Here is a 15,352-nt window from a genome sequence, read left to right as displayed (position 1 = left end):
AACTCACCGTGATCTTTACAAGCCCAACAAACAGTAGCCTGAGACAGATGTAAGCAAATTACATTAAGTATAAGATGTCTCCACAGTCTGTTTTCCATGCCACCCTCATCTTTTTGAATCCTACAGCGTAAAGAGACAGATGAGAAGACACACAGAAACCACTGACCATATGAGCGTTCCATACAGAACCAACAACAGCAGGTTACCATCCATCAGGAAAAGCAGACATGGAATAGAGGGCTGGAAAAGTCACTTCAACATCATGGAAAGATATGAGGGAGTGATAAAAAATGAGCTCTTAACAAACACAAAAAATTATTTATGGAGCACAACTCAATTCACGGTATTTTGATGGCCCTAGACATTCTGTTGATGTCAACTAACTCTCATTAGAGTATAGAGTATTAAAACTGTCTGCTTATTAATAGGCCTATCAATAACACTTTATTGCGATGCTCCCCAACAGACATTCTACTGACTATAAGTAACTTTGCAACTACCCTAACCTATTCATCCATCCATCCATTCATCTATCTATCTATCTATCTATCTATCTATCTATCTATCTATCTATCTATCTATCTATCTATCTATCTATCTATCTATCTGTCTATCTTGCTTTGAATAAATGCTTCAGCCAAATGCATAAATGTAAATGTATAAAACAACTTAGCATAAGACAAGTTGTCTCAACTTGACATTAATTTAGCAAAAAAAAAAAAAAAATGTGTCTAAAGAAAATAGTTTAGCCTTTCATTTACAATGTTCCTTCATTGCATAGTTGACTCTTGTCTGAATGCTGCCCGTTTGGTTTAATTGTTCATTTGGTCAGCTATTTCAAGATACTGTAATTTTAGTATGGAGGACAGAATTCACACAAAAAATATGCTAATTTACAGTTTTTCTCAGTCGCTTTGGTGCATTTCTCATAACACTATTTACATTTGCACAACAGTTAATGCAGTTCTCAAAACAATTATTACAAACTGCAAAACCTAGTTGATAACCTGCAAAAGCGTGTCACTTGCTCAAAATGGACAGCTCATTCCTCAAAAGCAAGTATTTATGTCAATGAAAGTGTCAGTGTCATCAAGTCAGATCTTGGTGACACTACCTGAAAATGCTCAAGACAGCACTAAATACTATTTGCACAGCCATTTGAAAAAATACAGTAAAGTTACACATTACTTTATTTACAGTTTTTCTCAATCGATTTGGTACATTTCTCCAAACTCAGGTAACAGCTCTCAAAACAGTTAACACAGCAAACTAAATGCACTCTTATGTTGACGAAACAGTTAAGTATTCACTGCACAATGAAACACAGCATTTTATTCTAGTAATACATTTATTAAAATTCAATATTAACATCAAAACTAAAAGTGTGTTCTCTGTTGATTTGATAACAAATTCAGCAAAAGATACACAAAGAAATAATTAAAAATACATGTTTTTCATCAAGTTATTTAACGAGGAGTTCAGGTGCATAACAATGAGTTGTCACCGCACAATTTCTTTTTTAATGCAAATAAGTACATAGGTAAAAAAAAAAAAAAAAACGCATTAATTGAATCAATTAATTTATTGATCATGCCTCTCAATTACATCTGGCCAGAGAATTTCATCAACATCACAAAAAATATTTTCACGAGTCATGCATCGTGGGAAAAAACGCCTTGAATGCTGTATCCATCCTTGACATGCTTGTGCCCCAATATCTCCACAGGCCTCTTCCATCACTTGAAGAAGACTTACTTGGTTGTAAGGGTTGCGATCATGTACTTTCCATCTCCAAGAGGAGAAGAATTCCTCAATTGGATTCAGGAAAGGAGAATATGGTGGAAGGAACACCATCCTGAAATGTGGGTGATTCTCAAACCACTCTCGCACCAGTGGTGAATGGTGGAATTGGACATTGTCCCAAACAACTAAAAAATTCCGCACCATTTGCTCCTGATCACCCTGTGGAAATAGGATTTCATTGAGGAGGTTTAAAAAATGTAGGAGCCTTGCTGTGTAGTATGGTCCCAAGACAGCATTGTGTGCCACAACACCAGTTGTAGAAATCGTGGCACAGAGAGTGATGTTGCCTCCTCGTTGTCCAGGGACATTGACTGTAGCACGATGGCCAATCACATTTCTCCCTCTTCTCCTTTTTTGTGAAGATTGAAACCTGCTTCATCAATATACAGGTACTCATAATGAGTTGCACTGCTATCCAACTCCAAGATTCTCTAGAGTAAAAAGAACACAAGGTACAATACAGTAAGTTAGTGTTTTACAGTAATGGAGGCATATCTATGTTGCTGCTTCAAAGTGTGAACTCAAACTTCAGCAACAGTTTCACAGTGGTATTGACTGCAATCAATGTTCTTTTCAATGTGCAATCAAATCTTTTCACTTACAGTAGCATGGAATAGTTTATGGACACTTAAAATTCAGGAAAAATATATCTTTGTGTTGACAGTAAAAGTGCAGTAATTGGGTTGCACATACTTGAACAAACTGGAATCGCAACTCCTCCACTCAGAGTTCCTCTCAAAGGGCACTTTGTATACTTGCTTCATTCAGATTGCATTTCTCCTTAGAACACGATCAATTGTGGAGAGACTGCATTGGTGGATATTGAGGAACAGTTGATTATCCTCTGTTATTCTTTGCTGAATTTCTCTGAGGCGAAGGGTGTTGTTCTGGACCACCATGTCAACAATGGCATGCTCTTGTTCAATTGAAAAAAAGTCTTGTTCGTCCACCTGAATGTTCTCGAACTTCAATTCTGAAAAATGTTTGGACAAGCAGGAACATTTACTGTAGAAATCTAGACCCGTGTCAAACAAGACTACATGGACTCTCATTGTAGAAGTTGAATGATATTGTTACTTACCGGTTTTCCCTCTGAAATGTGCGGATAATTGAAGCCACTGTGGATCTGTTTATATTGGGCTGAACTCTCTGCCCAGCTTCTCTCAGTGAGAGACCATGATTTATGACATGGTCAATAAGTGTGGCTCTGATTTCATTTGAAACACGTGTGTACCCTATCCTTCTACCTCTTCTCCCTCCTCTAACACCTTGCCCTCCTCTAACACCTTGCCCCCTCCTCTAACACCTTGCCCTCCTCTAACACCTTGCCCTCCTCTAACACCTTCCCCTCCTCTAACACCTTCCCCTCCTCTAACACCTTGCCCTCCTCTAACACCTTGCCCTCCTCTAACACCTTGCCCTCCTCTAACACCTTGCCCTCCTCTAACACCTTCCCCTCCTCTAACACCTTGCCCTCCTCTAACACCTTCCCCTCCTCTAACACCTTGCTCTCCTCTAACACCTTGCCCTCCTCTAACACCTTCCCCTCCTCTAACACCTTGCCCTCCTCTTCCTCTCGGTCCATCTCTTCTTACTCTTTCTCTTTCCACTATACCATTGCCCTCCAATCTATCCATCTCTTCTCCCTCTACTCCTCCATCTTCTCCTCTTCCTACATCCTCAGCTCCTCTTTCTCCTCTTCCTACATCCTCAACTCTTCCTTCTCTTTCTCCTACATCCTCAGCTCTTCTTTCTCCTACATCTTCAGCTCTTCTTTCTCGTTCTCTTACATCTTCAGCTCTTCTTGCTCTTTCTCCTACATCTTCAGCTCTTCTTGCTCTTTCTCCATCTCCTCTTCCTCTTCTTCTCCCTCTACCCTGTCCACCACCTCTCACTCTTACACCTCTTCCATTTCCACTGCTCATTTTTCTTCTTTTTTATTGTCTTTTCTCCACATTCATCTTCTTTGTTGTTTTTCTCTTCCCCTTTTGTAGTTGTTGTAATTAAGACAGCTGTGTGAACAATTAGGAAATTGGCTTTTTCTGTGTTAAGTGGATTACTAACTCATCAGATATCAATTTTGGGTTAATTGAGGACATAATGTGTGCAACTGACTATTTTTCAATTCACAGAGTTTTGTTTGTTGTGTTTTGAAAATGGTACAAAAATGCTTGTGATCTTTGTGAAGACCAATGAAAAAGTTGCAAATGTTTTTCCTGATATATTAAAGATTTGGTTGGCTGTATGAACTGCTGTGATAACATTAGGGAATTTTGTGCACAGTGTTTTGAGAAAATTATGCTTTTGATTTGTAATTTGTATGAAATGAAGGAGCATTTACTATCTGTTTAGGACAATTACAAAGTGTACAGATCACTGTGTTACCTGTTTTGAGAGCAGTTACCTGAGTTTGGAGAAATGTACCAAATCGATTGAGAAAAACTGTATGAGGTAACTGAGTACAAGACACTGAATATGTATGTTTCACATTTTTACTGCATATGCTCTTTGCAATTCTAATTCTTTCACAGCATTGTGCAAATGAAAAAATACACCATTATTTACAACAAACATAAACTCTCTTTGGGTAGAGCTGTGCACAACTGTACACAATATTACAGTAGGCCTATATACTGTATTGGAACTGAATATACAACATACATTGGACTGTAATCATTCATGCACACCCAGACGTTCCTCTCTGTCTGGTCACATAATTTAATCTACATCACAGCGAATATCATCTCTTGCTCAATTGCAAATTGTTCAATTTAGGAGACTTTTTCAGGATTTTTTTTTTTTTTTTAAATGACAGATTTTGACAACTAGTTCAACATTTTTGTATGTAATGACTCAAGCAATGAAATTAGTACTATTAGTTTTATATGGAATGACTATTCAGCATTCACAAGTTTAGTTAATTTTGACTGACATGACATAAGCAAATGATAATGTAATAAAACAGCAGAGAGTTATATGAAAGCAATTGATGCATGTCCAAAAGCATTTGCAATTTGTTGGAAGGAATGAGAAACTGCTACTATGATGTGCACAAATGACTAAATGTTGTGGAGGTTGAACTAACTGTTGTGCAAATGTAAATAGTGATGTGAGAAATGCACCAAAGCGACTGAGAAAAACTGGGATTCAACCAACTAGATGTTTGAAACCAATATACAAAACCACTGCTAGATTAAAAAACAAACAAAAAAAAACGTGTGTGTGTTATATAGGCTATATGGCCTACAGGGGTTAAATTGGGATTTATTATGTGTGGGGGGGTGGGGGGGTGGCTCTCCCTAAGGGGGTCCGGGGGTATGCCCCCCGGGAATGTTTTTTTTTTAAATAAACCATTAAATGGCATTTTCTGGAGAGTTTTGTGCAAAGAAATGGAGAAATTGAGTTTACTTTACTGAAGTAGGCTACATTTTTCACGTAGTTGTACCTATCTGTACTTTACTTACAGTTTTTTTTATTCGCTTTGGTACTATTTTCACAAGTAAGGTGTACATTTTCAAAACTCTTAGTACAAAAATCCAAACTGATCACACTTGTAACACAGCTAGTCATTCTTTCAAAACCTGATGTAATGCTTTCAGTCAGTTGCACATGTTTTCAGTCCACATAATCATCGTTTCAAACACAAGATTATTGTAATATGTAATGAGAACATTTGGTTTAATCACAGAAACACAACAGTGTGATCTTCTTTCCATTTAGTACTTTTAACAATCAGCTCATTCAACAGCAAACAATGCAAGATACATGTTTCAAATCACCGTTGTTGCTGAATTAATTGAATATAATGAATATACTGTAGTGGACCTTTATAGATGAAGGTTGAGTTACAGTAATCTAACTACCATGTCTCTACCATGTTTACAGTATCACATGGCGTACATACTGTAATGTAAAATGCTGTATTTGATGCCGTCTGTCTCCCTTCTACTGATGCATCTCTGATCAATCTGATGTTTTACAGTCATTGACTGTCTCCTCTCCCTTATACTCTATACTGCTTTACAGTATTTGCACAAATGGCAAATTTCTCAGTATCTTTCTCTCTCTCTCACACACACACACACACACACACACACACACACACACACACACACACACACACACACACACACACACACACACACACACATGCGTGTTCACACTCTTTGAACATGATGGAGGTTATTATCTATAAATCACTTATGTAAAAATAATTCATTACATTTGGTTTTCCATATCAGAAATTGCAAACAAGTTCTATAGAAACTGTATAGAATCAATATCTATTGAAATCTATAGGTGTACCAAATGATTCATTGATTAACCATTAAGATCAGTTGGATTAAATAATACACAAATGTATTAAACTGAACAAGAAGAGATGCAAATCAAAAGTTTGGTAGTAAGAGCTTTATGAAAGGCAGTTACTGTGAATGAAACATTTATGTAGATGAAACACTTATTTTGTGTTGTGGAAAGGATACTTTGTGATTTTGTGTATTACAGTTTTTTTCAATCGCTAACAAGCACTTACCCATACTTCAGATACTTTTTCTAAACTCTTAACACAGACTCACACCTACAAAACACAATTGGCCAAATGGTTAATTGTCTTCTCAAAAACACATTTAGTTAAATATATACTAACTCTTCATTTCAAAACAGAACACATGTTTCTCTGCACACACTAACTTTACCAAAACACTGGAAATCTGACTCAAAATGAAATTTTTCTGTCAAAGAATAACACTTGTTTTCACTTCACAAGGTACATGCAGTCAATCAAAGTACACCAGGTTTCAAAATCCTGGCTATTGTTGACATTACTAAAACTGCATAGACTTTTATGTTTCAGTTTTACAGGTATTTGCATGCAAAATATGCAATCCACCGTTTTTTACACTAAATTTCTTGGTTGGGAACTGTCCACATGTACAGTACTGTTCACATTCATAAGCATTCCAGTAAAAAGCAAATCATTTTTTATTCCTTTACTGTTTACTACAGGAGGTACAGTAGAAACACGGTTTGATAGAACAGAAAAAGTTTTACAGTATTGCTTACAGTGAACAAAATATCCATGAAACACACAAGATCATTCTGAACAAAAAAACACACCCACAAAACCCCCCACAAAATTACTGTATCTAATCTCTGCGATCTTTAGGGTTAAGCCACATGTTTTCATCAAGATCACATCTGATATCATCCAAGGTGATGCACCTGGGATAAAACTGCTTGGTATGTCGGATCCACCCTTGGAGCCAGCATCCATGGCTTCAAGGAGGGACATCTGGTCATGTGGCTGATGGTCATAAACCTTCCACCTTCACATTACATTTTGTCCAGGTTGACGCCATTTGGCCAGATTGAATCCTGCCTCATCTATGTATATGAATTCATGAGGGGCATGGCTGGCCTCCAATTCCATAACTCTCAAAACAAAGTTTATGTAAATCATGTCATTACTGTATACTATACTGTAACCTATTGCCTATTACTTGCAAAGTGCAAAGCTTATAGAACTGGACATTGAATTGAATATACAGTACACTATACCTGGACATATTGTCGTTGTAGCTCCTTGACTCTCTCACTGATATATTGTTTTTGAACTGATATCATTGCAGAAGCAGAGGTTTTTATAAACTTTCATATTGTGAAATATTAGTATAATTTGAAATAACTGATTTCTGTTTAAAAATATGTATGTCATGTAATAAATTGTGTAAAATGTAATTTATTCCTGTGATGAAAAGCTGAATTTTCAGCATCATTACTCCAGGAAGATGCATATGGACTCGAAAAGCTTGTTTCTTCATGACATTGTTCAAAAGCAACACATTTTGCTAGCAATCAAAATCACATTTTGCTAAAATCATGAAATTTACAAAAATGGTAAAAGTTAATGTAAATGGTAAATAAATAAATGCAGTCCATACTGTAGCCTATCTAAGGTTTGGAATATTGTTTTTGCTATTGTGGGATGTTGTGTGTTAACATTTGTAAATACTACAAAAACAATCCATCATTTTGTTGGGAGGTATAGCTTGTCTGTTAAGAAAATGTAAGCATTATGGAAATGTGTTCACTGACTGCATATTGTGTGAAAACGACAAGAAATGTGTGAATGGTATGGCCACAAAAGACCGATGCTGTGCTAATTGTGTTTAGAGTTTTGAAAATGTGAACACTGATTGGACAAACGCTTGTTAGCGACTGAAAAAAACTGTAATTGAAAACATAATGAAATGTTTGAAAAAAGTGCACTTTTGATGATCTGTTGTGATATTAGCACTAAGAGTTTGGAAAATGTACACCTAACTTGTGAAAATAGTACCAAAGTGAATAAAAAAAACTGTAATAAACAAGTGTTTTCTGTGTCAGTGCCCTGCATAGATGAAGTTGACGATGCTGACTCGCGATCTTCGCAGTAGTGAACTCGCCTGAGAGAAATGCACATTTCATACGGATTACACAAGCAGCAGTCTGTTTTCTTTCGTTTTGAATTGTTCTGTTTAAAATAAGACATTTCAAGCTTTCTATAGATATTTCTCAGGTCTGTCAGGCAAGTAGGCTACCTTACGCTGAGTTTCGGTGAGATGAGCTCCAGTTCACGCGCCGGCGCCTCAGTGTCGTGTTTATCTATTGTCTGCTATATTTACTTCTTAATTAAAATCCTGGCAATTGGTTGATGAAACATTGATTAAAATTAAGATATCATTAATACAAAACAAAATTCATTTTAAAGAAAGGCTTTGTGCTTTCTGTTTGAGGTCTCAGTGAAAGTTTTAAACAGTCTTTTAGTGCCGCTTTCAGAGCGGCCATGTCCGTAACGGAGAACTGTCCCGTCCGTAACATTGTTTTTTCCTCATAAATGCGAACATGAAAAATAAAATAAAATGAATATGTTATGTTCTGTGGAGAGCCGACCCTTCTTCATCCGGTGGGTAGTATTTTGGTTTGCGCAGTGTAATTCACAGAATTACAAAAAAATATTTTGCTACCTAAAGGTTAAAGATTTTTTTGTGTCACATCCACGGCATGTGTACCCTTTTTCCCTCATATTAAATATAAAACGCATGTGTAGACTGGTATTTTTCTAATGTCTGGACTCCTTTATTAAGGGAGAATATATAAACAGTTTCAATATTAAATGCATTTTCTGAGAATTTATATTTCAAGCTTTTACTGCAAATATTATATAGGCCTACATTATATGATGCGCTTTTATTCTTGCTAATGCTTTTAAACCATTCAAGCCATATCTTACTTATTTTATAAAACTTTAAAAGCGGAAAGCGCATCACTCATTCCTGGGAATAGGATTTGACATCACAGTCTGACCTTGACGGAAATAAATATCCTACGCCAAAAGTAGGCTACAAGAGAAAAAGTCTCAGCTGTGCTCAGATTTGTAAACCGTACAGTTGCTTTGGTTTTTCAATCCGTAGGCTACCCGTTTCGCCCCGTGGCTCAAAAGTGACACAACAAAAATAGGGACACACGAGAAAGCCAAAATAGAATGCAAAATTTATTAAAAAAAAATTAAAAACTATACAATCGTTGTTTTGTAAATCGTTCCTTCGCAATAGTTGTTTGTACCCAGCAAACACAGAACGTTCCCCTAACGTTCCCGTTTGGTTCCCATTTGGTTATTTTTTTGGGAACCAAACAAGAACGTTCTGGGAACGTTCCCTGTAGGTTATTTTTAGGATCTTTGTTTATAACATTAAGGGAACGTTCCCAGAACGTTCCCTGTAGGTTATTTTTAGGTTTAAATTTATAACCTAAAGAGAACGTTCTGGGAACATTCCCTGTAGGTTATTTTTTGGATATATTTTTATAACTTTAAGGGAACGTTCCCAGAACGTTCCCTGTAGGTTATTTTTAGGTTTAAATTTATAACCTAAAGAGAACGTTCTGGGAACATTCCCTGTAGGTTATTTTTAGGATCTATTTTTATAACTTTAAGGGAACGTTCCCAGAACGTTCCCTGTAGGTTATTTTTAGGTTTAAATTTATAACCTAAAGAGAACGTTCTGGGAACGTTCCCTGCAGGTTGTTATTTAATAACCTAAAGAGAACCTTCCCAGAACGTTCCCTGCAGGTTATTTTTAGGTTTAATTTTTATAACCTAAAGAGAACCTTCCCAGAACGTTTCCTTGCAGGTTTTAGGTTTTATTTGTATAACCTAAAGAGAACGTTCTGGGAACGTTCTCTGCAGGTTATTATTTTAATATCACTTAGCCTACTATTAACAGGCAGATTACCAACTGACAACGTCGTCAGTACGGTCCCCTAAGGTTATAAGATAACCAACAACGTTCAGATCTATTCGCAATAACTTTTTATTAATGATATTTTAAATTATGTTATATTTTAATTCTATATGTTTATTTAAATGCTGCATGACTTTGAAGTGTTTTAATGCGCATGCGCGTGATCAAACACTGGAGCACGTGCGCTGCTCGAGAGCAGATGGAAACGTCATCGACAACTGACAAACAACAAAACTCCCGTCTCTCGCTGTTGGTTTCACTGCTTTCAGGTAAGTTTAGACAACAAAATCTCACAAATAATACACACAAACGCCCCTGACACATTTCTTACGTGTAATTGACACGCTTCTGTTAAATATTTATTTTAAAGAAATGGTTTTATGTCTTTGAAAAAGTCCGTTAGCATCTACGCTAGCTAACCGGTTTCAAAAGACAACGTTAGGCCTAAGTTACGTTAAGTTGAGGTCTTATTTATGAAAGTTTGGGTTTTTAAACACATATTTAGTGTAGATAACAGTTTTTGATAGTTTTGCTGGTAATTTGTCAATGGGAAGTAAGCTAATTTATTTAGGCTAACCAAAAAGAATGCACTGTATTGTTAACTTAATCAGTGACGTTACTTACCAATATTGCTAAAATGTGATTTCAGAATAGCGAGAGAAAAAATAAAACTCTACAACAAGGGGTGAGTTATTGTTTAATCATGATGATAATTCCATATGCATTTATTTCACAATATATTATCTTAAGATTTGTATATATTTATCTTTTCTGCATTTCACCTCTGTTCTAGCTTGGTTCCTTGTAATAAACCTATCACATGTAATATTTTTGGCTCTGTGACAAACAGCATGTTATGTTCCTAGATCATCATGTTGTGATGGCCTGCTGCACTCCCTGTCCAAGAAAATCTCTATGAACCATATGACTAGTAAGCAAAACCACCTCAAACATGCAGTGCACTGCTGTCCAAAGGTTTGGGGTCTGTAAGATTTATGCTTTTGAAATAAGTCTCACATTTTAAAATCATTAACCCCAAGTTTTTTCAGTGAGATTGTCCTTGAGAAGCCTGTAAGCTAAATAATCAGCTAAATAATAGGCGACTAATACAATATTATAATGGTCATAGTTATAATAATTCATTTAACTATTATGATAACATGATATCCTGATGATTACTATATTTTATTTTATTTCTTTAGGTCTGTTTTGAATTATGTTGGCCAATGAGACTGACAACATACTGTCCAACTCAAAGGTATTTATGTATTTTTTTTTTATTTTTTATTGATCAATACTGAAATTCTTTGTACTTTTAAATGCGGTTCAGGGGGTCGACAACTTTAGGCAGTTATTTTTCACAGATTTATTTATTTAATGTTTATTTGACAGGGACAAATGCATAGAACATTGCTTTATAAAAAATACAAAGTAGATGCCATGCATACAGGTTTATAGCCATGACTAATTTGCAACCCCTAGATATCTTGGGCAGCTGTGGCTCATACTCTTAGCCTTTAAAAATGTTTGAATTGATATCCCCAATGCAATATCAGGGGGTAAATATATCATTAGAGTTCTTAAAGTTATGGCTTTGCTCTTGTTACCAGATGAGATAAAATCCCTATTGTTTGGCCCTGTATTCTTCAGGACAAGACCTTGATGCCATCCACAGTCAGTAGATGAAGAAGGTGAGTTTAGCCGAATTCAGTTCTCTTTCACTTTTTTTTTTTTAGCTTAAACAGACACGTGCACGCAAAATGAAGTCAAAATGGCGAGTTTCCTCTTGTCTTGTGTTTTAAACAGAAAGAAAACGGATGCGTGTCATTTATATTAGTTCTGCGCATTCGTCTTAAAGGGACAGCAGCCTAACGTACCCGCAGCTGTTTGTGTCGCCAATGGTGATCAAACATCAAAAGAGAGAATGACTTGTAGCTTTAGCAAAGATACATTAATTTTATAGTTATTTTATTTTTACACTGAAGACTTATTTTACATTTTGATAAATCAATTTCTGTACCTGATAAGTTAGATTTAACTGAAAAACATAATGCACTGCTTATTTCAACTGTGTTTTTCTTCTATTGTATTTATCTATGCTTGTTATCTATTGTAATTTTCTATGCAGGTTCACTCCTCTACAAAATCCCCCCAATAGAGGTTATGCGGAGCGCCCAGCGGTTGAACCGGAAAGAGGTCTAAGCATTTCCGCTTTTCACTTCCGTACACATCTGCAGCGGTAGGTGATCTCTGAGTTTACTGTTAATTTTTGCTTATTACACTAAAATTCTTACTTCTGTTTTAATTAAAATGTCACGAAGGCTAAAATATCAGAAAAGGGAACATCCGAACAGCAGTTTTTGTTGTGTGCCGGTCTGCTCTATGTCGGGGAAAATGAGTAGTACAAATAGGTTCTGTACTCATAAAGTGACGTCAACATCAGCAGTAGCATTCGCCGTCAGGCAAGTGTTATTTAAATAAACTCCTGATGTACTTACAAACTTTCCAATGCCTCGTTTAATGAGTACAGAACCTATTTGTACTACTGTAGTAGTTTGGTACCATTCTGGGCATTATTAGTGGGGTAATTTACCAGATACAAACCTGGAGCCGTTAGCGCATGCACTAAACCATACGGCTGATATCTCTAAATAAACTCTAAATTTTTCAATATTGTGCAGCACTAATATTGAGCATATCTTAAAGTGAACCTGGAATGATAATTTGTGATACCAGATGAGATGTATGTATGATAGATTTTGAACTGTACTATTTTTTTATTTCAGGTTTTCTGGGATCCCAGCGGAAGGCATCAAGGCATCAGATGTTGGCCTGGACAGATGCACCTGTAAACTACACCGACCTTTGCTTTTGCATGGATGGCTGATTATTACCATGTTCTGTGAGGGTTTCATTATAGCAAAACTGAGCACCTGTGACAGTGGAATTTGTAGGTGTAAAGTCACAGAGATTAAAAAAAAAAAATTGATAGCAGTTTCAAACTTTTTTTCACTTTCTTTCTCATAAACAACACAGCAGTTACAGGTTTTCAAATTCTTCATTGGAGGTGAGACTTATACATAAAAGGTAGAGCGAATTCGCAGGTCAGAGTTCACTAGACTTAAATATTATTTTCTCTGTTTTTTATTTGACTTCAGAGAGAGAGGCTTAATATGGGTATCCTTACCCCTATATAAAACATTCCTTTTTTGATTTGTAGTCTGAAATAATAAATAGTGCAATATAAATAAATGCAATGTAGTGTTTTGAAATATATAAATTTTTCTATACACATTGATGCTGAAATATCTGAATAAATACATGATACCAGCAGCGCTCGTGCTCATATCTCCTACAGCTTGTGATCCCAATTGTGATCCACAATCCCACCTCACTCTTTTCATTTGCTCCAGATGAATATTAATGCCATTACAGGGCTTGAATTTTGGCATGGGATTGTGTGTCCATGTAACGCGTTGTCTTTTTATTTTCTTGTTAAATTTGCAGATGGTGTTGGGAGTTTAAATGTTTTGAGCGGAGTGAAGATTGGCACATTCATGTATATTGTATATAAATGAATACTTTTTCAACTTTATAGCCAAAGTTATAGGCTACAGTTTGCAAAAAGATCGTTTTAATTAAAATGTTTGTGCAGTTTTATTTGAAATATTTTCATGTTTGAAATATTAAATGTAAATTACTGTTCCTGAATACATTTTGCTAACGCTGTTTTTAATGACTTATTTTAGGTTGATAATTAAACAATGAATAAACAAAAACATGGATTGTGTGCTGATTTATTTATTTAATACAAACTGATTGATTTACTTATTAGTGATAGTTTCTGTAAATTCAATTTATTGTAATAATATATTCATAGGATTCTTAAGTGTTTGAACAATAAACAATGTAGAATATGTTGTTTGTAGACCTACAATTTGTGTACAGGCATATCAGGATGTGTAGACGTTAGGAGAACGTTCCGGGAACGTTCTGGGAACCTTTCGGCAACGTTCCGGGAACGTTCCCCTAACCTTCCGGGAACGTTACGAGAACCTTGCGGGAACCTTTCGGGAACGTTCTGGGAACCTTTCGGGAACGTTCCGGGAACGTTCCCCTAACCTATAGGGAACGTTCTATTAACGTAAAGAAAACTTTCCTGGCTAACCAATAGGGAACGTTCTTGGGAACGTTCTGGGAACGTTCTGGGAACCAAAAACTAACGTTCCCAGAACGTTCCCAGAACGTTAAATTGTTAGCTGGGTAGGCTATTCAGTTCCTGTGAAAAATTGTGAAATACTGTTCCATAGGTGAAGTTACACAACAATATGGCGATTGATTACATAACAATATTTGGACGTAATATTCAGTTCCAGTGAAAATCTGTTCCAGTTAATGGAGTATACACAGGTGATGTGTAATATTCAGTACCAGTAAACTCCACCCGCTGGAACAGTTTCTTACAGTAAACTGAATATTTCACAACACCTGTTCAGTTTTGAAAACTGTAGCCTACTCACAGATTTGTGGCCTATAGCCTACCTTAGTATAGAAATCTGTTTTTCTGTTAAGAAAAAATTGTTAAGATGAAGACAACTGTCTTCACTGAAATTTTCTATGATTTGGCGATGGGGTATGTAGATGACATGAAACCGCGTGGTTGAACTGAATCTGATCAACTTGATCTGCAGCGGCGGCCAGCAGCTCGTTGTTTTTTTTTTTTTTTTTTCAAGGCAGCAGAAGGTTCTGGAACTTTTGCGCGCTTCCACATCCCGCGAAACTACGGATCTTCCCAGGAACATTCATTATTGCTGCGTACATTTATCCTGGTCGGAGTTCTGAGTAGTAGCCTACCTAGATGCGCATGTATGCGCGAGCATGGTCGACTGACAACGAGATTAGCAGCTGAACAAGAATACGGCCGTGTTCCGATTGTTCTCATCTCAGCTCCGCCGAGACAAAATAGACATGCCATTTCAAAAATCTTTCATTTATAATCAGAAATATGTTTTCAAAGGCATCACTTTCATAAATTTTTATGTGACATAATTTCTAGTAGGCAACTGACTGCAAACAGGCACATCAGGGCACAAACGAGCAGGCTTATGCCGGGCCTGAGCCACGGAGAGCCCCGGCCCAATTTAACCACTGGCTATATATAAAGGAGATTTTTACTCTAACTGAGATACAGCCCCAACTAAGCCCATGCCATATTAGACATCTCTGCCCATATCCTGCTGATTTAGCATAGCTGCTTCTGCACTGTC

The 15,352-nt window shown here is 36.4% G+C and overlaps 2 long non-coding RNA genes across 2 annotated transcripts; both read left to right on the top strand.

Annotated features, from left to right (window-relative positions):
* Window positions 1-10,968: 10,968 nt before the first annotated feature.
* LOC308683561 lies at window positions 10,969-11,886 on the top strand. Its single transcript, XR_014029260.1, has 3 exons — window positions 10,969-11,016; window positions 11,288-11,343; window positions 11,696-11,886. It is a non-coding gene; the product is annotated as an uncharacterized lncRNA (long non-coding RNA).
* A 177-nt stretch (window positions 11,887-12,063) lies between these two features.
* Window positions 12,064-13,418, top strand: LOC308683560. Its single transcript, XR_014029259.1, has 2 exons — window positions 12,064-12,324; window positions 12,872-13,418. It is a non-coding gene; the product is annotated as an uncharacterized lncRNA (long non-coding RNA).
* Window positions 13,419-15,352: the final 1,934 nt, after the last annotated feature.

This window comes from Scardinius erythrophthalmus (genome assembly GCF_964197995.2).
Source record: "Scardinius erythrophthalmus genome assembly, chromosome: 23".
Lineage (NCBI taxonomy): Eukaryota > Metazoa > Chordata > Actinopteri > Cypriniformes > Leuciscidae > Scardinius > Scardinius erythrophthalmus.
The sequence above is the reverse complement of the archived record's forward strand: the minus strand, read 5'-3'. Positions and strand labels throughout refer to the sequence as shown.